Source organism: Phyllostomus hastatus, unplaced genomic scaffold (assembly GCF_019186645.2).
Source record: "Phyllostomus hastatus isolate PE091 unplaced genomic scaffold, TTU_PhHast_1.1 phas_contig_152, whole genome shotgun sequence".
NCBI classification, from domain to species: Eukaryota; Metazoa; Chordata; class Mammalia; order Chiroptera; family Phyllostomidae; genus Phyllostomus; species Phyllostomus hastatus.
This window is the reverse complement of record NW_025333622.1, coordinates 13,651,913-13,678,089: the sequence shown is the minus strand read 5'-3', so window position 1 is coordinate 13,678,089 and position 26,177 is coordinate 13,651,913. Positions and strand designations below refer to the sequence as shown.

Here is a 26,177-nt window from a genome sequence, read left to right as displayed (position 1 = left end):
GATCTTTAATAACCTTTGAGAGCAACTTTTGAGGGCAAGTTATTTTTGTTCAGGAACACAAAACAAACATTAGTAGTGAAAGGAATGCAAACCACATCTTGCCTATTTAAAGCAACAAAGGAAGGAAATAAAATTATTCAGGCAAAGAGGGTCTTTTGTTTCCCTGGCCATGAATCCTGGTTAAAGAGTACACACAAACCATGAAGAGTGTCAGTAGCATCTCCTCTGCACCTAATGTAATGTGTTTTATTCTTTAGTGTACTTCTTTCAGAGAATAAATTATACAAATAAGGCAGTGTCACACTTTCTTCAACTTGCCATCTCATTTGAGCTATATGCTAACATTCTGTTGAGAAATTTCAAGACATTATCTCTTTTCTCTTCAGTGGCAGTCAAGTGAACCCAGACACAGAGGGGAGGGATACATGTAATCTTTCCAAGGAAACACTAATTCATTTATTCAATATGTATTAAGACCTATGGTATGCTGGGCTGTCTGCTAGGTAGGGTAACAACAACAACAAAAAAATAGACAGGTTGCCCAAGAGGGAAGAAAAGACCCAATACCTGTATTTGTGTTGAAAGTGATTTGTCAATCCCAGCTATAAGTGGAATCTAATCAACAAAACAAAGTGTATAAGATAGCCTTATACACTTAAGAAATTTTGAGGATGCTCCTAATAAAATGCCCCAAGAGAAATTCCACGTGGTTGAAAGGGAGAAACTAGCCACTCAGTCTGCAGAAGTTTCTTTTCTAAAAGGATGGGCCTCAGGCAGAGCATAGTAACAAGCCCTGGTGGCCAGGAAGGAGGACTGCAGCTGCTGGTGGGGAGGGTAGGAGGCTGCAGTGCACCAAGCTCTGGTGATCTGGGCTCAAGTCTGAACGTTGCCACTGATTTGATGTGTGACCTTGAACAAGTCACTTTTCTTTTCTGTGGAGAGCCAGGAGTGATAATGTGTGCCAACGGAGTTGGAATGCAGGCTTAGGTTCAGCACAGCTGCCCTAGGCCACAAAAGATTGATTGTTGCAAGAAAAGAATGACTTGGCTGCTTGCCACATCACTGTTCCAAGAAAGAGCAGGCAATGTCCTTAGAAAAGTAAAATGTACCTAGCCTTGCATTTTGTCTTTCTCACCCTCTGCTTCAAATCTTGCTCAATATATACAGCCTGAATTTACCAATAAAGGGTTCCTTCCTCTGCATCGCAGAGGAGGGACTCCACCTGACCCCGCTTTGACTCTGTCTCTTTATTTCTTAATCCCTGTCGCCTTCCCTTGGGACCTGATGGATCCAGCCACGCCAGTCGGCAGTCGCGTCACTTCTTTGGCCCCAAGTTCCCCTATCTGTCACCTGTAAGATTAGACATTGTATGGTCTCTGAAGATCCTCTGGCTCTCACTTTCTTGGGTTTATGGGACTGAGCCAGGCTGCAGGGAGCTCTGGCATAGCAAGTCTGCTGATCCCCAAGTTTCTCTTCTCTCCTGTTGGTACTGAGAGGCAACTTGATAGGATGCTCTTTTGTCAGATCCCAGGCCAGGCCTTACAACCTGAATTTCAGTTCTGGGCTTGCTGTAGGTTAGCAGTGAACTTGGGCAAGTTACTTACCTTCTTTGAGTCTTTGTTTCCTTTTTGAGAGAATATATAAATTAACATGCCAATGCTCTCCAGTCAAAGACTCTCTTTTGGCCAAGTGAGACAGAGTTGTAGGACATTAATCTTTGACATCCAGATCTTGCTCACTACTGAGTTTTTGCTGATCAGGATTAAGAGGGTGTCCAGAGAATGCAGTGTGTAGTTGGACGAGGGGTCAGTCTTTGTTTGCTTTGTTGTGAGATGAATTGTTGGCCCCTGTGACTTGATAATGGCTGCACTGTAGCACCAAAGACTCTGGGAAGAATACATCCACCAACTGCAACACAGGCAATCTCTAAAAACAAAAGGATAATTAGTTCTTCTAACAGGCCTCAAAGCCAAGGGGCCCAGATATAAAACTCGGACAATAAAAACATATCCCAGAATCCAAGTAGCTTTCTCTTTACCTAGTCACACACTGTTCCACTTGCCCTGTAGTATTGACATAGGGATAGCAAGACATGTTTGCTATAATACAGCTTTCTCTTTGACCATCCAGGAAGAAATTCAGGGCTATGTGATTACCCATGATTAGCCAACTCCAGCTAATGAAGTTTAAACTAATCTGCTAGATTTCTAGAGCAGAAGTAGCTGTCATTTGTGACATTTGTTAGTTAGGGCAGAGATCAGTTTGGGTTACCTTTCTCAGTTGTATTGATCCCTACTGTGGGAACTGTAGCTCTGAGCAGGCATGGAGTGCTCTAAGCTTGCATCTTTAGGAGGCTTCTGAGTATGCCTTTCAGGGAAACATGACCCTGTGCAGGGGCGGTAATTTAAAGAATCTGAAAGTCTCTAACAGCTGTCCTGAATACACAGGGGGCCAGTTAGTGTGTTGGCAGGTGGGTGTAAACCTGAGAGCCACATAAGAAGTAATCCCCACCCTGACTGGTGTAGCTCAGTGACTTGAATATGGGCCTGCAAACGAAAAGGTTACAGGTTCAATTCCCAGTCAGGGCACATGCCTGGGTTGCAGGCCAGGTCCCCGGTGGGGGCCTCATGAGAGGCAACCACACACTGATATTTCTCTCCATCTCTTTCTCCCTCCCTTCCCCTCTCTCTAAAAAATAAAAAAGTAACCCCCTAGTGGGACACAGACCACACTGGGAGAAGAGGTACCATTTAGGTCAATAGGAGTGAGCTTGTTTTGTCCCTTGAGGTGGGCACATTCCATGAGGGGAGTCATATGGTTCCTGCAAAGCAAGAACAGACGGACTCTTGTAGCTAGGAGAGCCCCAATGTCTGCTCCCACTCTCAGTAGTCTAGGTTCTGCTGATAGGGTTACAACAACTTCAGTAGAAACAGCTTGCTGAAATGGGGTCAAGGCTCATTTTTTAAAGACTCAAGTTTGGAATTATGAGGTGTGGGGGACCTCCGCCCGTAGGGCCCCTCTGGCCGCCATGGATGAGAATAAGTCTACCAAGACATGATCTGCTTGGGGAGGAAAGGTGGCCGATTTCTCAAAGGAGAAGGGCCAGGAACCTGTTCCTCAATGGGCTTTTATTGGGTTTAATTTGCATAGGAATACAGGGTGTATACGTAAAGCTCATCAATCACTGTCAGGCAGAAATGATTAAACAATAGGTAACATTCAAAGAACTCTGAGGGCTTATTCTGAGTCAGGGTCAGATAGTTAAAGGGCCATAAAACTTTGGGGAACAAACTGACTTCATCCTCCGACCCTTATCATTTAAATTGAGGGTATTAGGCAAAGTAGGTTTCATAGGATTTTATGCATTCTTTCTTAGGCCTGATCGCCCTAGGGAACCTGCCCTTTCCAGCACAGGGCTGCACCCACCTCCAGCACTGTTTCAGGCTTAAGGCATTGTTTCAGGCTTCAGTCAGGCAGGGGAAGAAAGGCAGCCAAGAGATTAGGACACTTCTGATGCAGACAGAATGAGGACTCAGGCTGTGTCAAAGCGGAGGGATAAGGGTCCATCACCCCCTTTTTCTATAGCCCCCCAAGTCCTTCCCTGAGGGCCCCTTCATGACTTTGCCTATCTTAGGTCGTCTCTCCTTTGAAGAATCTTACCCATCTTTGGCTAACCAGTCATCCGCTGAGGGTGAAGCAGGGTGAAGAGAAAGGGGGCAGAGGTGGTACACCTACAAGGAAGATGAGCTTTGTCTCCTAAATGGCTTACGGTCCCAAGGTCTTTTTACTCAGTCTTAGCCAGGAGGGATTACAGCTTCTGAAACCAGGCAGGGCGGTTCCCAACAATGAGGGAAACTTAAGACCCAGAAGGAACCTATAGAAGGAAATCTATCTTCTTAAGTGATTAAAGAAGTGTTATTTTGTTAAGAATCAGTTAAATTTATAGCAGCAGTTAAGATGGAAGAAAAACACAAAAGTTTTGTTTTTTTTTTTAAGTGGTAGAAGACCACAGGGAGTCAAAACAGAAAGGTAAGGGAGGTTAAGCTAAGAGTCCTGTCAATAATCAGCAGTAAAGACAACTACCATGTGATCTCACCTCTAAGTGGAACCTAATCAACAAAACAAGCAAGCAAGCAAAATAGAACCAGAGACACTGAAATAAAGAACAAACTGACAGTAACCAGAGGGCATAGGGATGGGGATAATAGGCAGGAAAGGGGGTAGGGTCATCAAAGAACATGTATAAGGACCATGGACAAAGCCAACGGGGGTACATTCAAGGGTGGGAGTCAGGGATGGGTGAGGTGAGGGTCGTGGGGGGGTGAAAATGGAGACAATTGTACTTGAACAACAACAAAACAAAAAAAAGAAAAAAAAATAAGCAGATGACACGCACATGAAGCAAAATCTCAAGGCCCTGTGGGTACCCCCAAATGAGCCATTATCATGATTGCATTTAGGTGAAGACAATTTCATATGTAATTTTTATATTTAAACATGGTATGGAAACAGTATAACCTATATCATAAAACCAATAATAGAAAACTTAGAAAGTCTGAATAATGAGAACTTTAACCATGGCCTTGTTCAAAGCACAATCGTACTGACATTTTTTGTATATGGTAAAGTTTAAAGACAGAGTCAAGCCCAGGATTCTCAGAGCTAAAACTTTTTCTTATAATCTCAGAAATATAGTAAAAAATCATTATGTTCACAAAAAGAAATACAACTGAGTAACTTTTCAGACATTTCTGACAGTTTATCAGGACTCTAGACATTCCTAGAATGCACACTCACAATTGAATGATGTTTTTGATTAGTTACCTTTACTTCTAAGAGATGGAAAAATAAGAGGGATAGAAACCAAAAAATCAGAGCGTGCTGGCTTCCAATAAGTATAAAATTATCACTATAAGTTTAATGAGGTTCCTTCTGCAAGGTGAGGTTAAAAAAAGTTTAGATATAAAAAAACAGATTTTGACATATACACTTACTTGAAAGAGAGTGACATCATACTGTTTTAGACAACAGCTTGGGCCCTTGACAGTTCCATCAAGGTGCATGATACAAAGCCAGCACTTACTAATCCCCAGTGTGGACACAAAGGAGAAGGGGCTTGTGTCTCTTACATTAAGTAAAAGAATTTCTCTTTTAGGCAAGACAAGCTCTTCGTAAGGATTTCTTTGTTTTCTGCATTGGCACCTCTGAAATAAACAATCCTTTTCATGTCAAAATTCCCCCAAGTGGCCATTGTAATTCCAAACTGTCTCAAATTGTTAGAGAAATAAGAAGATGAGTTAACACGATAGCAGCACATGTTTGGCCCAGAAGAGTGTCATTTTAGATTAAGAAAACCCCAGGAGAACAAGAACAGTCTATAAGGAAACTTTGTGTCCCTAGGTCAAAGACTGATTGTCACCAACTGAGCTGGCTAAAACCCTCCAGATTCCAGGCAGCTAGAACTTCAGAGAAAGCAGTTCCCTGAAACACCACAAATAAGGACTGGGGAAAGGAGGTTTTATGAGGTTTGAAATGGTGACCTGGGGTAAATGGTCCCAAAAGATGTTGACCTGAGGGGATCCCCTGAACTTCTCCAACCCAGAGACCAGCACTTGGATGGGCTTCTTGAGCCTGTGTCTGTGCCATTCCTGTCAACTTCTCCACCTAAAGACAATGCATAAGACATTAGACAGGCAGACATAAGAGCAGTTATTAGAAGGCTAGCCAATAATTTTATTAGGGAGCAATCCAAATCTCAGCAGATAACCATAAAATTCCATCCCATAGCACATCTTTCCTAGGAAAACAAAATAAGCTCAAAGCCAAAGGGCTTCAAGGAAATACTGGAACTCAATTCATCCTGAGCTTACCTCCCAGCTATGGGCCACAGAGTAGTGATTCAAAAGGCTTCAGATGTGCCCCAGCTGGTGTGACTCAGTGGATCGACTGCTGGCCTGTGACCCAAAGGATCGCCAGTTGATTCACAGTCAGGGCACAGGCCTGGGTTTTGGTCCAGGTCCTCAGTAGGGGGCATGTGGGAAGCAACCCCACATTGATTGATGTTTCTTTCCCTCTCTTTCTCTCCCTCCTTTCCCCTCTCTAAAAATAAATAAAATATATTTTTAAAAGTTTCAGATGTATAAACCATAATGGAGGTGAGGGTCTCTTGGCTCAAGGATGAGAGGGTTTCTGCTGACCCTCAGTGGAACCTTCACTTCTGCCAACATCCTCCAGTTTAAAACCAGTAAGAATATTTTAGGAAGGCAAGTACTTTCTCTGCATGGGATATTATCAGTAAGCAGGTGTAAGTCTATGACTGTGTATCTTAGTAGTTCTTATTTAGAAGGTGGGGAGAATCGAGTAGGACTCAAGCTGTGATTGGTAATGAAGCAGCAGTCACTTGTATTAGCTAGGATGTGGAGAGGCTTGATATTTTTGTGACTTGCACAGTGATCTTATTTTTGTCTGATTATGAAGCAGTTTGTTTCCCTTGTGGTCACAAAATGACTGTCCAGTGTTGCTGTTCTGTGAGATTATGTCCAACAGAACACCATGACCCAGTGCCCAAGCCAGGTCCTGACAGCTGAGGCCTGGTTGTGAGCATCAGGCCAGTTCCTGAAGGTCAGGGGCTGTTCCCTTTCTTATACAGTGGAGACCAATTCTTTGGTACTGCCACAGGGCTCAAACAGAGAATAGCTATGAAAGGATTTGTAAATATACAGCAAAATGGAAGTGAACAATTCAATATATTCATAGTTTCCTGATCTGGGACCCACTTATATCCAGAAGACTTGACCATTGAGAAAACAGCCAAGGAATTGGCAGCAAGCAGGCAACACTTCTGAGCACCTGAAATGAAAAGTTTCCAAACACTCCACATTTTATAAGAACTCAGTTTTACACAATATCAATCTATTCCATTTTGCATACATTCCTAACACCTTTTGCTATAGTGATGTTTTGTTTTGTGATTGCCAGGGGGTGGGGGGAGAGGTAAAAAAGGGGATGGGGGGATAAATGGTGATGGCCAGAGACTTGACTCGGGATGAACTTGGATTACAGGGTACAGATGATGTGTTGTAGAGCTGTGTCCTAAAACCTGTTTAATTTTATTACCCAGTGTCATTTCAATAAATTCAATAAAAAGGAAAAAAATAAAAATAAATGTAAAAATTAAAAAGGAAATTATTCACTTTGATGAAGTCAAACTATTTTATCCATTATTTTAAAATTGTGCTTTCTCAATTACAGTTCATGTAACCATGCAAACTGGGGCTCAGCCGCTTGGCACCTTGGATCTACATGACTCAACAGTTAGTGTTGAAGGAAATGAGTTCTTATTAACAAGGTTCTAATCTAGGGGTGCTGAGAGCACTCCTGCTCTCATCCCTTCATTGGAGAAGGCAGTGAGGAGCCCAAAGGCACGTTACGTAGCATGCCAGCAGGGAAGGAGACACTGAGAATTCCAGTGGTCCCTCCTTGTCCAGTTAGAGTCTCAAGGATTGAAATGTGGGAGAAGTAACTGTACTAGCCTCTCCCCCTGACTCCCATTCAAGGCCAAGCATTTTTCTGAGAGGGCAGGCGAAGAGATGGCAGAGAAGGGATGCTGGAGAAGCAGAGTGAGCAGGAAGTACCTTCTCCACAATGCAGTTGTGACAGTGTTGTAGGACCAAGGCCAGGATGCCATTTAAATGTATGAAGATGGCTCCCTTGCCTTCTAGAATAATTTTGCTGTAGCTTAAACAGATAGTATTACACACCATCACCCATTTCCTTTGCTCATGTTCCTGTACAAGGAGAAAACTTGGCTCCTCCTTACCTTACCCTCCTTGCCTGATGGGGAAACAGAGGTTCAGAAGGAAAAGGTGGCCCAGAGGGTGTAGGAGGGAAGATGGGGCAGTGGAATGGTGAGCAGTTGGGGGAAGAGGACATGCAGCTTCTGATAATAGGGCCTAAAGTGTGGACAGAAGGGAGCAAGAGAAAGGGAGGGGCGGGAGAATTTTTCCCACATTTGGTCAGAGGGAAAGAGAAGCCCTTATAAGGAAGCCTCAGAGAAGTGGGAGGCTGGAGTGACGGGGATGCCTTGCAGGGATCTGGGTGGGAGGTGGGCAGAGCCCTCTGGGGATGGTATCACCTTCATCAGTTTCAGGATGGACGATGAGTCCTTGTCAGTGAGGACAGCACTATATAGTTCCATTTCTCTCAGGACTACTTCCAGATGCTGACAGGTTGGGAAACTAGCCTGACTCTTTCATCCCAGACTGCTTTTTGTTATTTTTGTGAGGCTGGGGGTAAATGGGTGAAGGTCTGTCTTCTGGAACTGCTTCTAGCTGGGAAGGGTCCCAAAGCTGTCCCTAAGCCACATCTATGAGCTGTTTGTGCTTGTGCTTGCTCTGGTTCATGCTGTTGCAGGACAAGTACTGCCCCAATTTGTTTTTTAACTGCTCCAGCCTGGGAGGTATAAACTTTACAAGCAGGTTAAAGATACATGGTCTGAGCATAAGGAGCAGGAGTATTAAGAGGAGGGGTCCCAGGAAAGGCAGTAGCCAGGTTATGTCCGAGAGCCAGGAGCTAGGATTTATTGAGGAGCTCAGATTTTTTATTTTAGATGCAGACTCCAGTGTACACTGAATGTTTGGGTGGACCTGGCCTGATTTATTAACATTGAGAAACAGTACTCTTGTTTGAGATACAGATGTGTCCTTCCTCCTGATGCTGTGAGTAGGTCTAGGGCTCTTCAGTTTTGAAGGGCTATCCCTACTAGGGTGTCTAACTGTTCCTGGAGTACAGCTAGTGTCCTTGTCCTACAGGTGCGCCCCCCTCTTCTTGGTCAGTGTCTGCTGTTTGCAGAGATAATTGGTGATGAATACCTAGTGAGGTGCCACCCGCTGTGGCCCTAGCCACAGAGAGAACTCCTAACAATGCTATTATGGGGATCAATGGGTTGCCCCTTTTTAATTAAGTGTCTCTGTCCCCTAAAGGGAAAGCTGAATAAGGTGTTTTCCCATGTGACTGAGATGTCAGGAAGAATCTATCCCAAGGAGCAGATCCCTGTCCAATTTGAGGGTAGGGTCCAATAGGCCCATGATCTGCAAATCCAATATACACCTGTAGAGTGGTGGATTTCTGCACAAAGTTTGTAGTCTGTAAGCAGGATAAGCTGGGTTTCTATTGAGATATATTTACCATTAACCAGTGCTTTATTAGAGTCTCATGCTCCACTGACTGAGCTAGCTGGGTGTCTACCATTAACATGGGTTCTAGTTCTAAGGTATGCAATGCCCCAGTATTCATGTCCTTGTGGCTGAGAGACAGATGGATCAGATGGTAACCCTGTCATCATGCAGTGAGTGTCCAGACTCTTAGAGATGAGAAGAGTGACACAAATACTATTCAAATCCACGGTTCGAAAACTAAAAAGTTACAGATGTCAGAACAGAAGCACTGTGAGCAAGCATCTCTGATGTCAAGTCCCATCACCTCCAAAATTCCATGTTCTATAAGGAGGACACACGGAGAGAATAGGTACTGGTCTGGGAAGTTCAGGTTTCTGAGCCTTCGGGTTCTTGTGACCAGGCTCCCAGCTTTCCAGGATCTCTGTGTTGTTTGGCCAGAAGTCATGAGCTCTCCTCACACTCTTCAAGTCTGCAGGAGAAGATTCTGGGAGTCACAACCAATTTCTTATCAGTATCACCTTTTTTTCCTTCAGTGGCTCCCTCAGGGAACTAGTGACAGGAGAGGAGTGGATGAGTGTGTGCTGGGCACATCTGTATGTAATAGGGGTGAATATGGGGCCTGTCCAATGCGCTGTTTCAAGTAGCCACATCTCCTTTTTTCCGCCCCTCAGAGATTTTGGCCTTCCACCACAGTCCTGTAGCCCAGCCCCAGAATCCTTAATTCAGCTTCAACAGTTCATCTGCAGCTCCAGCCCATACTGTTCCCACTACTCCCAAGGACTTAGGCCCGTACGTCATTGATGAGTGAACACAGTTGCTTGGCAATGCTACCAAAGACCAGCTTGGTGTCCTTTCTATTCATGGTAGATGATTATCTATAGGGCCTTTACCACCTGAACTCTCACTCGCCAATCATCCTTCAGGAGGTCTTTCAAGAAGGAAACCAGGCTCATCAAAGACTATTTGGAAGAAGGTATAGGATCACTTACCACCTGGGGATCATGCAACACTTTAGGGACAGGGATTTATCTGAGAAAAGAGGTGGTACCTAAGAGAAACAGAAACAAGGAATCGAGGGGCTGGATGCACTGAGAACGTGGTGGGGCTGGTGCTCAGGGTGTGTGGGAGGCCTGATGGCCAGGCTGTATAACTCCACAGACTGGATGTTGTACTGACCTAGAATGAGGGGTGGGGAATAAACTAAGCCTCTGGTAACTAAAACACCCAAGGGAGGTACATTAAGTGGTTCAGAGACGGACACTTGATTCCCATTTGGTCCCCCACTCTTACTTTTCCTGGATGCAGTGCCAGGTTCCTGATCCCATGAAGCCTGATTTCCTTGATGAGATCGGGTTCCTTAAACCAGCTGGTTAGATTGCCCAGAAGTCTTTCCCCAGAGTCTCAGTCACTGATCAGTGCCAGAGGAGCTGTGGGAGCAAGGAAAGATAAAGTCATGGGTACCCCAATTCCCCTCAGCCCTCCCTCAGGCCCCACAGGCAGGCAAGGCGGTGACCAGTTGAGAGCAGTGGCAGATCTGTACACATGGGGTAGAGACTAAGGCCATGGAAGATGAAGCTCATAAAGTCTGCATTTTGGGCCAGACACTGGGATGCAAGAATCATTCTAGGGGGACTAGAGCTGCTGATCCCCTCCCCAGGCGTTCCTCTGCCTATTTTAACCAGGGTCCTGGAATGGCAGGCAAGGAAATCCCACTTTACATGGCTCAATTCCATTCCTTGAACTTTCTGGGGCAAATTATTCAACATTTCAGTTAAATGTTCCTCAGCTGCAGGAAATGAATGGCAAGGGCTGTTGTCCTCTTCCCAGGCTTTCACCTCTGCATAGAAGCTCCTGGCCAGGATCTTCTCATGATTATCCAGGCTGTAGAGGAGGTTCTTAACAAGGTTCAGAATTTGGTTTAGAATGGCTGGCTCACAGTTCTTCACAATGACACTGGGGTGGGAGAAGGGAACTTAAGAGTTGCTGGATGGGGGGTGGGCAGCAGTGGGGGTGTGGAGAGGGGACAAAGGTACAGTGTGCACAGAACAGGGGAAACATGAATGCTGAGGTCTGGGGATGAGGAAGGGAAGGTTAAAGGCTGCTGTATTTGAGTGCTGGGACCTGGAAAAATGGAGGTAGGGGGCAAGAGAGTGGTATGAGGCTTGCTGGGGAAATGGTCCCCACCTTGTCAGTTCCATGATCCCTAAATAGTAAAATTCAGGGCAGGATAGAAGTTTCCAACACTTCTGTTTATCTGCATAGACCAACACTCCATTGCATGCAGCTGTCAGCAGCAACTTCCATCTCCAAGGCACAACTGAAGGCCAGTCGTCATGGAGTTTGAGAAGAGAAAGGGACAGACTGATGGATAAGGTGTTATGCCCTAGTTTGCATCCTTATGCTGGCAAGTCAGGAGACAGTTCCCTAATCTGGTAACTGGGTCAGTTCTGATTCGCAGCTCTGAAAATCCACAGCTCTCTGAAACCCATCTCCAATCTCTCGCCCACTCAGTCCTTCAATGTCGGTGCTCAAGCAACCACAGAGTCTTACAGAAGAGGCAACAGAAGTGTTCGAGAGCCATGGTGTTCACATTCTGCTCTACATGGCATAGAAAGGTTAGGGTGTGTCTTCACCTCCACAGCCACCCAATCAGAATGTCTCTGCTTACTTGTTTTATTTTTAAATGTAAGGTTGCACTTGAATCCAATACCCTGAGGTTTTAGAAAGAGGAACGAAAATCACTTATTTAGGAACCCAACTCGCACTTTATGGCAGAAAACTGCAGTAGTGATTTGCACAAGATGTCACAACTAGTTGCAAAGCTCAGCCAGAGGTCACCCAGATTTGAATGGCCACAACCACATGGAGAGAATGACACAGGGGTAGTCTTGCCCTGTCATTCATCATCTAATTGAAAATTCACATGCAGAGTTAGGAACATAGATGTGAACCACTGAGTGAATCAGAAGAACAGTGCATGAGAGAAAAGGAGGGAAGAGATACTCGAAAATACATGAGAACATTCCAGCGTGTGATGCTGCAGCACCCACAATGATAAGTAGACAGAATATTGGCATGGAGGCCACAGCATCTCTTTCTCAGCATCCCTAGGGGATCAGTGTCCAGTTGCCCAGAGCCCTCTGGAGTTGACTTAGTCCCATTGCTCCATCACATGGGGTTAGACTTACCCAGATGGGTTAAAGACCTTGCTCTCCTTCCCTGGGCTCTTATTCTCCATGTAGACAACCTCCAGGGAAGGATAATTATCAATCACCCAGTGGAGATGACACAGCACAGCCATCAAGAGCCATGGGAAGAGTTCATGAATGGAGCCCTGGCACAGGGACCCAGACGGCATCTCATACAAGGCACAGGCCACCTGGGAGAAGACACATGGGAAGGAGGGAAGCAGAACTGACTAGGCCTGATGCAGACAAAACGGTCCTATGATACCACACATTGAGTCCAGCCCTGCCCCAACCTGTTACTGCCCAAAGGGTGCACAAAGACTGAAAGCCCACAGATCATCCCTGGGAAAATGAGGAGCCATGCACATGTAATCTGCTCTCTCTTTATTCCCCAACATACAAACAAAAAGGGAAGCAATTCTAAATTTTCAACAGAAAATGATTTGGGGTACACTTGTCCAACCCAATTTCAGGTAACCAAACCTCCTCCTCCACCATCCCCCATCCCCCATGGCCAGGCTCCAGGAAAATGAGCACCTGCCCCCAAATCAAGAGATAAAAAAGCTGATTAACTCTGAACATCAGTTTCCCTGTCCATGAAATGGGATTGACCTCCACCCTTTCTACATCATGCAGTTCCTGGATGTCCATGTCCACGTACGTGCAGTATTAGCATGACCAATGTTAACCCTCTCCTCTTCACTCCTCCCTGACACCTGTCCTCACCCTGCAGGTGCCCTTTGATCTGCAGATCTGCTCCCAAGTCCCAGTGATTCCTTGGCCCCCTCTCCTCCCTCATACTAACCAACACACACTGGGGGGCCATCTCTCTTGTTTCCCCTGTGTGGCGCTATTCCAGAAGGCCTGTGAGCAGCTGCAGGATGTAGATCATGGACTCTTGCCGGGTGTCAAACAGAGCCAGAATGGTTCTGCAGGACCCAGAGACAGCTATGTTATGGGCCCCGGGGACCATGTTCCTAGGACTAGTCTGGGCTCAGGCCTATGAACAACCAGTTCTCAGATGCCAGAGGGAGGAGGACCCAAAAGAACTTGGTCAGAGAACATAAAGTTTGACTGGCATCAGGAGAAGCATGCTTGTGCAGAGATTTTTTTGTCATGGGCTTTGGGTGGAGAAAGGGAGGGTTACCTGGGATGGGGGATGTGTTCCTGGGCCATGGGAGAGGCACCTCTCTCAAGGAAGGAGCCCGTTGAGCAGCAGGGGCACCACGGTGTGGGTGTGGTTACCCACAAGCAAGCACATAACCCAAAGGGTCTCTTCCTTTGTGCTGGGCTCCAGCTGGGATTTGAGCTGTTTCAGGATGCCCTCCACAATCTCAACCTTCAGGGTAGAGCCAAAAGAACCTCAGTCATTCCTTCTTTACTTCCTTCCCTTCTATTCCCTCTCTACCAACTCCTCAAGCTCAACAGGGCTGAGTTACAATCCTGTCAGTGACTCTTCTCAAGGCAGAGTCCTAGGGTGCCAGAGGCCAGACCAGCAGGGGACACAAAAAAAAATTCCAAAAGCAAATGCCAAGGCCCACTGTAGCCAATGCCTGCCCACAGCCACAAAGTCCAGACAAGAGCTCTCAGGTTTCTCAGGAGACACAAGACCCTTCAGAGGGAAAGCAAAAGCTCTGGAGGCATCTCAGGGCTTTCCCTCCCAGCTGAGATCAACATCCACTCATGAAACTGCAGGCACAGTGACAGTGGATGTGGAAGGACCACAGGGCTCTCACCTGGCCCTCTGACCTCTAGTATATGGACCTCTGGGAAGCCCACTGCATTTTAATTCCTCAAGGACACCTTCATGGTGTCCTTCCATTTCTGGTACCTACGTCAGGCAACTCACATACAAGTAGAATGGTGGCCACTCAAGAGAGCTGCCCTATGTGACCCCACCTTGAAGGTTCTTTTTTCAGTGAAGTAGGAAATGTAGATTTTTAAATGCTAAACCTTCTCATTTTTATATGTTAGCCTAAAAGAAAACTTATGCAAAGGTCAGATATCCTGTGAACTTGCTTGTTTGCAGTCCACAGCTTTACCTTTCACAGAGGTCTAGGCCCCCTGACACTCCAGGGAATCGAGTGAATCCCCTAACAATGCTTACACTCCTCCACATGGTTGTCATTAACTGAGGAACCAGCCACTCAGATGGGAGACACTGCAGTTACAAACTCAGAATTACATTGCTAGGGCTCCCTGTGACCACAGAGGAAATTTAGTGCAAGCCTTTAGACTTTAGACTTTAGGAGTCAATGAATTAAAGCCAGCTGAGGAGAGGGACTTGGCCCAGGCCTTCGGGCTGCTTGGTGACAGAGCCAGGGGAAGAGCCCAGGGTTCCTGACTTTCAGGGCAGAGCTGTTGCTGCAGCACCACACTACCTTCCCCACGTCTGTGCCTCACTCTTGGATGACAGCACTCATCAACTGGGCTGAAGCCAGAGACAACTGGGCCCCGCTGCTGCTCGGTTCCTCCATGGTTGTCAGTACCAGGTTGGTGAGCTGGGGCTGGGGGAAGAACTGTGCGAATGCCTGCAATAGGGTGGGATCAGGCTGGACACAAAGGGTCCCCTGTCTGAGACAGCCTGTGCCATTCCTTCTGGCTAGGGAGGGCTTCTCTTGGGAAGACGGTGTGTTTTTGTCTTAGGCTTGTGCTGTCTGCCTAGATCCAGAAGACTCTTTCACTGGTGACAGTCTTTGGGGATGGAAGGGAGATAACACCAACCTCAGATGCAGTGTGGGGCTCAGAGGTCAGTGGCTGCAGAGGCAGAACACGGGTAGAAGAAAGCTGGGGCTCAGAAGCTCAGTGACATCTCTTTGAGACATGGGTGGTGTATACACATTGCTCACAAAGCATCATTAGCATGAAGCAAAGGCTTCTGGGGAGATGGGTCAGAAAGAATTAGGACCCATGATGCCCAAGGGAAACAAATAGTAGCATGTGGTAGGAAAATTTTCCCAAAAGGAAAAGTTCCCATCTACTAATGGAATGGGAAACAAGATGGGATTGAAGAGTCCCACCCAAGAGTCTCTAATATCAAGTCAATGAGAGCCTCAGGCTCTCCCCACTTTGTCTGTGGTCCTGCCCCCTCACCTTGCCAATACCAGTGGTGTTTCTATAGAACAAGTTCCAGTCACTCTTGCTCTCTTCTTCCTGCAAGCCCTGTTTTTGCTTTTCCATCTCTGAAACAAAGATACCCAACCACACCCCTAAGACACTCAGAAAGTACCTTAGGCTCCCCACTTTCCCACCTTGTAAGCCAAACTCTTCCTGCCCTAAGTCAGCTGGGGGCTATGTATCCTGTGGGGCTGGGAGTAGAGGAATGGACACCGAGAACAGGAATGGTGGGAGCTGAGCTCAGAAAAGCTCCCGTGCTGCCTGCCTTGGAGCAGAGGTAGAATTGGGTAACAGTATGGGGCTCCTCAGGAAGAGGAGAAACTAGTTCAAAAGAACTACTTCCTATGTGGGTACTTTGGCCCAAGAGATTAACTGTAGATGTTTGGGGACAGATTCCCAAATGGAAATGAGGTGCTCAATTAACTTCTTGGGCCTCAGTCTTCTGGGACAGAGTGTGGGAGGATAGCCAGCCCAAGTGGGAGGCTGCAGTGCGGGTGATGAGAAACTTCCCCATACGCTGTTTCCCTGGGAGGATCCAACAGAGGTAGTAGGCAGCCTGGGATGACAGAGAGCAGATGTCGTCCACTGGGGCCTGACAGCACATGGCCAGCAGGGTTACCAAGGGTAAATTTTCTTGGGAAAACACCAACAAAATAAAAAGACAACCACAGAATGGGAGAACATGTTTGCCAATACATCTGATAAGAGGTTAATATCCAAAATTTATAAAGAACTTACAAAACTGAACAAACAACCCAATTAAAAAACGAGGAAAGGGCCCTGGCTGGTGTGGTTCAGGGATTGGGTGCCGGCCTGCAAACAAAAGGGTCGCCAGTTCGTTTCCCAGTCAGGGTACATGCCTGGGTTGTGGGCCAGGTCCTCAGTAGGGGGCACCTGAGAGGCAACCACACATTAATGTTTCTTTCCCTCTCTTTTTCTGTCCCTTCCCCTCTAAAAATAAATTAAAAAAAAAATTTTTTCAAATGGGCAAAGGACCTGAATAGACACTTCTCCAAAGAGGACATACAGATGGCCAATAGACATATGAAAGGATGCTCAATGTCACTAATAATCAGAGAAATATAAATTGAAACCACAATGAGATACTATCTCACACCTGTCAGAATAGCCATCATCAATAAATCAATGAACAACAAGTGTTGGGGAGGATGTGGAAAAAGGGGAACCCTTTTGCACTGTTGGTGGGAATGTAGACTGGTGTAGCTACTGTGGAAAGCAGTATGGAGATGCCTCAAAATATTAAAAATGGATCTGCCTTTGGACCCAGTGATCCCACTTCTGATAATGTAACCAAAGGAACCCAAAACACTCATTCAAAAGAACATAAGCACCCCATGCTCATTGCAGTGTTATTTACAATCACCAAGATATGGAAACAGCCCAAGTAGATGAGTGGATAAAAAAGCTGTGGGACATTTACACAATGGAATTCTAATCATCTGTATAAAAAAGAGAAAAGTTTACCCTTTGTGACAGCATGGATGGATCTGGAGAATGTTATGCTAAGTGAAATAAGCCAGAAAAAGACAAATGCCATATGATTTCACTCATAAGTGGATCTAATGAACAAACTGAACTTAGAAGCAAAATAGAGATAGACTCACAAATGGAGAGCAGGCTGACAGCTATGGGGGTGGGGGTTACAGGTTGGAGAGGTTAAGCAAAATGGAAAAAGGACTCATGGACATGGGACAACAGTGTGGTGATTGGGGGGGGTGAGGGGTAAAGAAGACTAAATGGTAATGGAAAAATTACAATTAAAATAAATTAATTTTAAAAAGAAGGGGGTTCTGTTCTGTCCCCCTTCTTGCATCCCCCCTTAGCCATGGCTTCCACTCATCCTGGTCATCATCATCATCCTACTTGACATCATCAGAATATGAGTGTTTAGTTTGTACCAGCCCTATTTGTGTTATTTCACTGATCCTCACACTAACGCTTTGAGGGACACCACGCTAAAGAGAGGGAAAACTTGTTTCCCAAATCTAGACACCCAGCCCAGATCAGAGTTCCAAATCTACATGGCTACTGGACATCTCCACCTGGCACCCCAACCCCTCCTTGTCAAAAACTGAATGCATCGTCTTCCTCCCCCTTTTGTCCTGGGTTCCCCGTCTCAGTGAAGGATACTCTTCTTCTCCCACTGAGATGCTAGAAACCTAAGAACCATCCTAGATGTCCTCTCCCTCTTCTGTATCCAGTCTTTCCCCAGGGGCCAGCAGAGAGGTCACTTTTACTTCCTTGTCAAAAAACTCTACATTACAGTCCCACTAGACCCCTGACTGTTCTCTAGATGGGCCCCCAAAAGCTCCTGACCCAGAGTCTTAACTCACAGTGTTATGTCAAGTGGGAATGACTGCCTCCCTCCGTCTCTGAAACTGGCCTCAACCAGCCCAAGCCCCAGGCAGCCCACATGGCCAGTATGCCTCAGCAACATTCATGTAGCCTTTAGTAGGCCATTCTGTGTAGTTAGCTATCTCCTTCCTGTACATGTCATCTCTCCATTGATACTGCTTGCACCTTGGGCTTGGAGAGTCACTGCTGCTGCCCACGATGGTGATGGGTGCTCTGAGAATCTGGCAGGGGAAGATCCTTGGAAAGGGAGGCCTCACAGTGTGGACACCAACACACCTCATCAACACGTGGAGAGTGCTTGGGTGCCAGGCGTTCTTCCCAGTGCTTTTACATTTTATCCTCAAAACCACCCTACAACACACATCACTTCTGTGGGATTCCACCAAAAATGCACAGTCTGAATCTAATCATGAGGAAATAAGAAACAAACCAAAACCTAGGCACATTCTGCAAAATTAATGGTCTGTACACTTTTAAAATGTCAAGATCACAGCTGTGACTGGTGTGGCTCACTTGGTTGGGTGTGTCCCACAAAGCGAAAGATCCCAGGTTTGATTCTGGTCAGGGCACAAGCCTGGGTTGTGGGTTCAGTCCCCTGTCCGGACTCATGCAAGAGGCAACCAATCAATGTTTCTCCCTCACATCGATGTTTCTTTATTTTCTTTTTTCTTTTCTTTCTTTCTTTCCCTCCCTCCCTCCCTTCCTTTTCTTTCTTTTCTTCCTTCTTTCCTTTTTTTCTTTCTTTCTTTCCTTCCCTCCCTTGTCTCTTTTCTTTTCCTTTCCTTTTTCTTTTCTTTTCTTCTTTTCCTCCCTCCCTCCCTCCCATCCTTCTTCCTTCTCCCTGTCTCTCCCTGAAAATAAAATCTTTAAAATGTCAAGGTCATGAAGGATAAAGATGAGGAAGAATAGAGAGAAATTCCAGTTTAAAGAAGAATAAAGAGAAATGACAACTGAACACACTGTTTGATTCTGAATTAGACTCTGGACCACAGAAAGGAATGTCTTTCTTTTGCTCTAAAACACATTTTTGGGACAATTGATGATTTTCAAATTGGTCTATAAATTAGGTAACAGTGCTGTAGCAACATTAATTTCCTGATTTTGGTTACTGGACCGCACTTATGTAAGAGAATATCTTTATTTTTAGACAATACACACTGAAGTATTTAGGAGTAAATGAGCATCATGACTGCAACGTCCATTTCAGGTTCAGAAAATACATTAATAATAACAATAAATAAGTTATATAAGTTATATGGGACATGATAAAGCAAACATGAGAAAACATTAAGATTTTGCAGGGAGAATTTCTTGGGAGGAGAATAAACAGGAGTTCTTTGGAATATTTTTTTTCAACTTTAAGTAAAAAATTATTTCAAAATTAAAAAAAACTTTTTAGAAAATATCCTATAAGTACCATAGCCTCACCTTACAGAGAAACTGAAGCACAGAGAGGTTCAGCAACTTGTTCAAGGGCACACAGATAATAGGTGACAGGGCTGGGATTCCAACCCAGGTGGTCTGCTTTGCCAGGTTTGAGCCTCTAGCCACCTTGCCAGCCTGCCTCTCAAACTGAAAATGCTCCTCCTTTGCCAGTGCACTCTGCCTCACCTTCCTCTGCTGCAGCTCCTCATGGGAAGTTTGGAGGATGGCGAAGACCATCATCTTGATCAGTTTCTCGTTCCTTGAGGTCTGTAGGGAGAAGCCAAAGAATTTATACAGGAAAGCCTAGGAGGGGTAGGGGACTGGCTCACACATAGCTTGGAGTAAGGTTAAGGCAGGCATTTCCAAGACTAGCCACCACCTTCACCCACAGCCCCATCCTCCACCCGACCCTCTTACTCTCTGAGGCACCTGGATAAGGCAGCAATGCCAGGAGCAGGTATGAAAGGGAAAAGCAAGCTGCATCCCTAATTTCTCAGCATCTTAGGGATCATCCTTCACAAACTTTCTCTCTTCTGATAGGGGACTCAAGGGTTGGAAAAAATTTAGTTTAAAGTAAATAGTTAATAAGCCTAGTAGGTAATGCATACATTCAAGTTATTGTTTCAGGAACTGCAGATGTGGCTCATCCTGACTTCTGGGAGATACAGCCAACCTCCTGGGGCACCACTAAAGATTGCCACCTGGGGACAAGTGGAAATACATCCAGGCCATTGTGTTCCAGGGAGAGACAGATGACCACCCTCCTGGGGGAACAGCTAACCAGCCAAGGCAAGAATGCTACAGTTTTTTAAATCTAATTTTCCCTGAATTTCAAACCCTCTCACCTCACTTTGTATATTGCCTGTTGTGAAAAGGCTGGCTTGAAAGAAAATTAAGATGATCCCTTAGGGTAGGAACCCACTGTCTTCTCAGGTCTCTGGCCATCTGAATAAAGTGCTCATAAAGATTCAGGCCCAGTCTCTGCTGATGGGGCATGGCAGGTGACAGGCAGCATGAACGCTGGCTTTTCTGGTTTCGCTTCCACATACTTCCCACTTCCAGCTAGGATGTAAAAAACAACTCCTTAAATTTGCATAATTTTAAAATCCAAATTGCGTAATTGGAAAGGTACTCTTAGGTAGTTCTTCTCTCACCCTCTCTGAATTTCAGTGGCCTTTGTCCTTGCTTACTGCACCAATACCAGTTACTGTAGACTCACCCACTCCCTACACCTCAGGGTCTCTGCACTTCTTATTTCTCTTTCTAGAACCTTCTTCCCTGGGCTCTTCAAAACATCTCATCCCATCTGTCAGGTCTCACCTCAGTGAGCCTTCCCTGACCTCCAGCTCACCACGTCTCAGGTGAGAACCAAGCTCAGGAGCAGTGTCTATCCCATTCATTGCTCTGCCCCCAGTGCTAACAGTGACAGATGCAGCAGGCAAACAGGACCTACAGCTGTGCAGTGAGTATCTTAATGTACTCCGAAACAGCCCCTCTGTGGGCATCTCCCCCCCCTCTGGCGGATGCTCATGGTGTGTCCTTCAGACCTTAGAGTTCCTTTCCTTCAAAAGGCCACAGGCACTTTTGTGGACAGCTACAACCTGCAGCCTTCAGGGAGAGACCTGACCCGAGGTGAGGGAGGTGGGAGGGGGAACCTCCTTGCTCCGGGGACCTGGGATCTACTTTGCTTCATTGTGTGCTACATTGTTCTCTCTCCTGTCCCTGCCCCAACCAACCAACCTTGGAAACCTGGAGCCAGTGACAGACTAAAGTGGGGGGCGGCTACAAAAGCCCCTCCCTTGTCTCCAGGCCGGAGAGACTCTTCAGGGCAGTGTCCATCCAGGGCTCCCAGGGGATCAGGCCACAGCCCTTGCTTGGCCTCTCCTCCCCCCTCTCCTTCAGTGCTAAATCACTTGACAAGAATTCTCACCTGACCTAAGGCACCTTCTTTTCTGTGTAGCTGGCAAATGACTACTCATCTTCCCAGACGTACTCACTCCTCTGCAGGAGACCCATCTTCCCAGTTTGCCCAGGATGAAGGTGCTTCCCCAGTTTCTGCAGGCAGCTGGGGCTACGTTCAGCCATTGGCACCATAACAGTGGGGAAAAGACTGTACATTCCAGTCCATGGGGCATTATAGCTACTCAAAACCTTGCTAAACTATTACTCAGGACTTTCTCCTCTAGCAGTCAACACTCCCCTAGGGGGCCTCTATTTTCTCACCTAATAAACCATCTACAAGTCGAATACCCCTTCTGCATTGTCAGTGATGCTCCAGGAGGGGCACACCTGTGGAAAGGCTTGCTAATAGCCAATGCTGACAAAATTTTAAAATCTCAGAGGCCCCTCTCACAAACACTACTCGTGGAATTCTCAACATAATACCCTATATCTCTGGGGGAATTCCTAACCTGGGAATGAAACAAATTTCATCCATACCCGCTTTCCAAAGCCGGCTATTCCTAGCCCGCCTTTAGAGAAAACCTCACCAAAAACAGCTTACTGCCAAGGCAAGCCATCCTACCCAGTTAATGAATTCCTCCCACAAGAAAGAGAGGACTGTATCACTGTACTGCAGCTCTCAAGTCACTATACATTTTGGAATGAGGAAGGGCTTTATCTTTACTCAAGTCATAAATAGCACAAGTTTCTGCAGCCCTGTAATACACCCCCTGGTTGCAGCCTCGCTGGCGGCACAGGGATTACAGTGGTGGGGCACCAAATACGCAAGGACCAAGCAACTACTCAAAGGCAGATACATCTCTGTAGAAACCCAGCCAGTTAAGCTGGCAGAAATTGCTTTGATGGCAGAAATACCTCCCTTGACAGGAGTATATTGGATTTGAAAATCCCAGGCATACTGGACCCTCCCTCCACAGTAGCAGGCAATCTGTTCCTTTGGGTATGTTCTTCCTGACATCTCCATAGTGTGGGAAAATGCCTCCCTCCCATCCCATTACAAGGACAAGGCCATCTTTTCAAGAGGGCTGGTCCCTTTATTCCTCTAATATCACTTATTGGGATTCTCTCTGCCATGGGAGCAGCGGTAGGAGGAGCTTCATTAGGAATCCACCACTGCCTATCACAGGAAACAGCTGAGTCATTAACTAAAACAGGGCAAACGCTTGCAGCACTCCAAGGGCAACTGGACTCATTAGCTGCAGTTGCCCTCTAAAATCGAAGGGCATTAGACTCCTCACAGCCTCAGCAGGAGGAACATGTTTGTACCTCAAGGAAGTGTGTTGCCTCTACTTTAACAAGTCAGGGCAGGTCCAGCAAAACATCCAAAGCATCCTTGAGTCTGCATTTAGGATCAAAAGTTCAACCTGTTTTGGGGATTCAAATTCATGGCTCATGTTTTTACTTCTTTCCTTTGTAGCACCGTTATTAATTATACTAATGATACCATTATTTAGACCCATGATAATGAACTTACTAACTAAATTTATCTCTTCTAGAATAGAGACTGTAAAACTGCAAATGACTGTCATGAATGACTATCAACCTCTGAAACCAGAGGCTCCAGACATCATCATGGGCCGATGGAAGGACACTTTCTTCCCCCTCCTCTGACTGACATACAGCATCCCTGACAGTCCCAGAGATTCTTTACTAACTTCCAGGTAAAATAGGGTGAGTTTTGTGGTTCTCAATAGGCAGGGTCTACTGTCCCATCCAAGCCTGAAGCAACTACAGAAGATAGACCTTCACCCCTCAGCAACCCAAAAAGGAATTTTTGAGAACCGTGTCTCTTAGGAGGAAATGAGGGAGCATAGGAAGAACTCTGACACTGCACTGCTATTACTGACCAGTGTCTAGCTAGCATCCTGGTTGCCAGGAAATGCCTTTTATCACTTAGGTAGAATGAATAGTAAACCAAGACAGGGAGGAGAAGGGAGACATGTCTCACCCACTAACTCAGTAGTTCTGAACGTGGTGTGATAATATTGCCAGGTGTTCCAACATCACAAGAAACACTATGTTAGCTCCAGAGGAAGGCAGCCCTTGAAATTTTATATAGCATTTCCACTATATAGTGGAAAGAAAACCCTGAAACTGTATTTTCACCCCAAGGCCTAGAATGCAGAAGAAGGTCCACAAAGCCCAAAGAAGCAGCCCATAAAACAATTTTGGTTAACTGTCTACCTCTGGTTACTATCTGTTTTATGAGGGAGTCCCTAGTGCTTACAGAGTAAGCCCATAAATAACTTTGGGTAACTGCACCAACTTTAATTAACTGCCTCCTGTCATGTACCTGTTTTACAACAAGATGAACAAATGGAGTCTGAAATAAAATAAGGATTTGGGCTAACAGGCCCCAAACATCCCTAAGTTTGGGTAGACATGTCCCTGCAGAGAAGCTGGCACCACATTTACCCGTTAATCAATATATAACTCCCATATTATGGGAGTAATCAATTTTTTACTCCCATCTCACCAACTACGTAAGTCCTCAGAACAAAGGAGACACACTCTCTCTCTGTGTCTCTCTCTGTCTCTGTCTCTGTCTCTCTGTCTCTGTCTCTCTCGAGGGACTGGGGTGCTCTTGGCTTGCTGGCCACCCAGCCTCAGGCCACACAGTGGCTTGCCACCCAGGCCTTCAGCTGCCCTTACTTTCGCCACCCTGCTTTGCCCTGAACCTATGCCTTTCACCTCCCCACTCCTTAGCTAGGCCTGTTCTCTTCCATGGGAACAGATCACTAATAAACTCTGATTGTATGCTAATATATTTGCTGATCTGTAATTCTTTACATGCATCAGCAAAAAGAGCCTAGGTCTAGAATTCTGGCCAAGATGGAGGCGTAGGTAGACACACTGTACTTCCTTGCACAACTAAGATAGGGATAACAACAATTTAGAAACAAAGTAACAACCAGAACTGGCAGAAAATTGAACTGTATGGAAGTCAGACAACCAAGAAGTTAAAATAGACACATTCATCCAGACTGGTAGGAGGGGAGGAGCCGGGCGGAGACGGGTCGCGTTGCATGAAGAGCATTGGGACCAGACCCAGCAGACAGACCTTGGGTGCGCAAGTGGTGGCTGAAAGACCCCGGCTGAGGGTGGCAACCGGCAGACCCAGCGAGGCGGCAATTGTGAAGCAAGGCACTGCCAGCAACCCAGGATCCCAGCACTGGGAAATAGAGCTTTGAGGCATTGATTGAAAACACCTGTGGGCGGTGAGCAGGATGCTAACAGAATTGGTTGGTTTTAGTCGCAAATTAGATGAAAAAAAGAAGGCTACAATAAATGAAAAAAAAATGCACAGGGAACTAACAGTGCTGGAATGAAAGCTGGGTCTCACATCAATGGAGTGGACCAGAAGGAAGAAACAACCACACAGAAAAGAATGAAGAAATAAGAATTCAAAAAAATGAGGAGAGGTTCAGGAACTTCCGGGACATCTTGAAACGTTCCAACATCCGAATTACAGGGCTACCAGAAGGGGAAAAGGAAGAGCAACAAGTGGAAAACTTATTTGAACAAATAATAAAGGAGAACTTCCCCAATCTGGCAAAGGAAATAGACTTCCAGGAAGTCCAGGAAGCCCAGAGAGTCCCAAAGAAGTTGGACCCAAGGAGAAATACACCAAGGCACATCATCATTACATTATCCAAGATTAAAAGGAAGGAGAGAATCCTAGAAGCAGCAAGAGATAAGGGGACAGTTACCTACAAAGGAGTTCCCATCAGACTGTCAGCTGATTTCTAAAAAGAGACCTTACAGGCAAGAAGGGGCTGGAAGGAAGTATTTCAATTCATGAAAGGCAAGGACCTCCATCCAAGATTGCTCTATCCAGCAAAGCTTTCATTTAGAATGGAAGGGCAGATAAAGTGCTTCTCAGATAAGGTCAAGTTAAAGGAGTTCATCATCACCAAACCCTTGTTATATGAAATGTTAAAGGGACTTATCTAAGAAAAAGAAGATAAAAAAAACATGTATAGTAAAATGACAGCAAACTCACAATTATTAACAACCACACCTAAAACAAAAAAAAACTAAGCAAACAACTAGAACAGGAAGAGAACCACAGAAATGGAGATCACATGGAGGGTTAGCAACAGGGGAGTGGGAGGAGGAAAGAGTGGGAAAAGGTACAGAGAATAAGTAGCATAGATGGTAGGTAGAAAATAGGGGGAGGGCAAGAACAGTATGGGAAATGTAGAAGCTGAAGAACTTATGACACATGGACATGAACTAGAGGGGGGAATGTGAATGAGGGAGGGTGTGCAGGGTGGAGGGGGATGGAGGCGGGTAATGGAACAGCTGTAATAGCATAATCAATAAAATATATTAAAAAAAAGAAGAAAACCTAGGTCTCTCCTATCAACAAATGGGTCACTCATACATGTTCTTTGACTAATCCCTTCCCTTTCTTTCCACCATTCCTCTCCTCCCTGCTCTCCTCTGGCAGCTGTCATGGAAACATAAATATTTGTTAACAATTAGAAAGCAAACAGTCTGGGAAATGCAGCCTCTTTCCTGGAACCCCCCAGAGCCCCCAAAATGTTGCTCGATGACAGGAAAATGAGGTTCGAAATTGGGAGACCTGGATTCAGGTGCCAGCATTACCAACAATTTGCTCTAAGAGCAACAGTAGGGGTGAAGATGGCTACCAGGTTGTTAGGCTTTTGAGTTAATAAAGCATCTTCACAGCTACCTTGTTCAATCCTCATTCACTCTCCTGTGATGCGGAAGCTACTTTTGCTGCTTCCCAAGTGAGGCCACTGAAACCTCACAGATGCTAACCCTTAAGGTCACAGGAATCATGCTGTGGATCCACCATTCTCGGGTAAAAGCAGCCGCTGGGCCAGAAGGACCAGGAGAAGAAGCCTCTGAGCAGCGGGTTCCGGCCTTGAAACTACAGCGACGGAAGGAGACTTCAGGAGCCCAG

At 45.8% G+C, this 26,177-nt stretch overlaps 1 long non-coding RNA gene across 2 annotated transcripts in view; it reads right to left on the bottom strand.

Moving 5' to 3' along the window:
* Positions 1-26,177, bottom strand: part of LOC123813489 — a 90,766-nt gene that overhangs the window by 10,861 nt on the left and 53,728 nt on the right. For both annotated transcript variants that reach the window (XR_006784757.1, XR_006784758.1), the window contains 5 exons: positions 19,469-19,549; positions 10,467-10,603; positions 9,481-9,645; positions 5,541-5,664; positions 1,605-1,926 (listed from right to left, as the gene is read on the bottom strand). This is a non-coding gene — a long non-coding RNA (uncharacterized LOC123813489). The remainder of the gene's footprint in view (positions 1-1,604; positions 1,927-5,540; positions 5,665-9,480; positions 9,646-10,466; positions 10,604-19,468; positions 19,550-26,177) is intronic.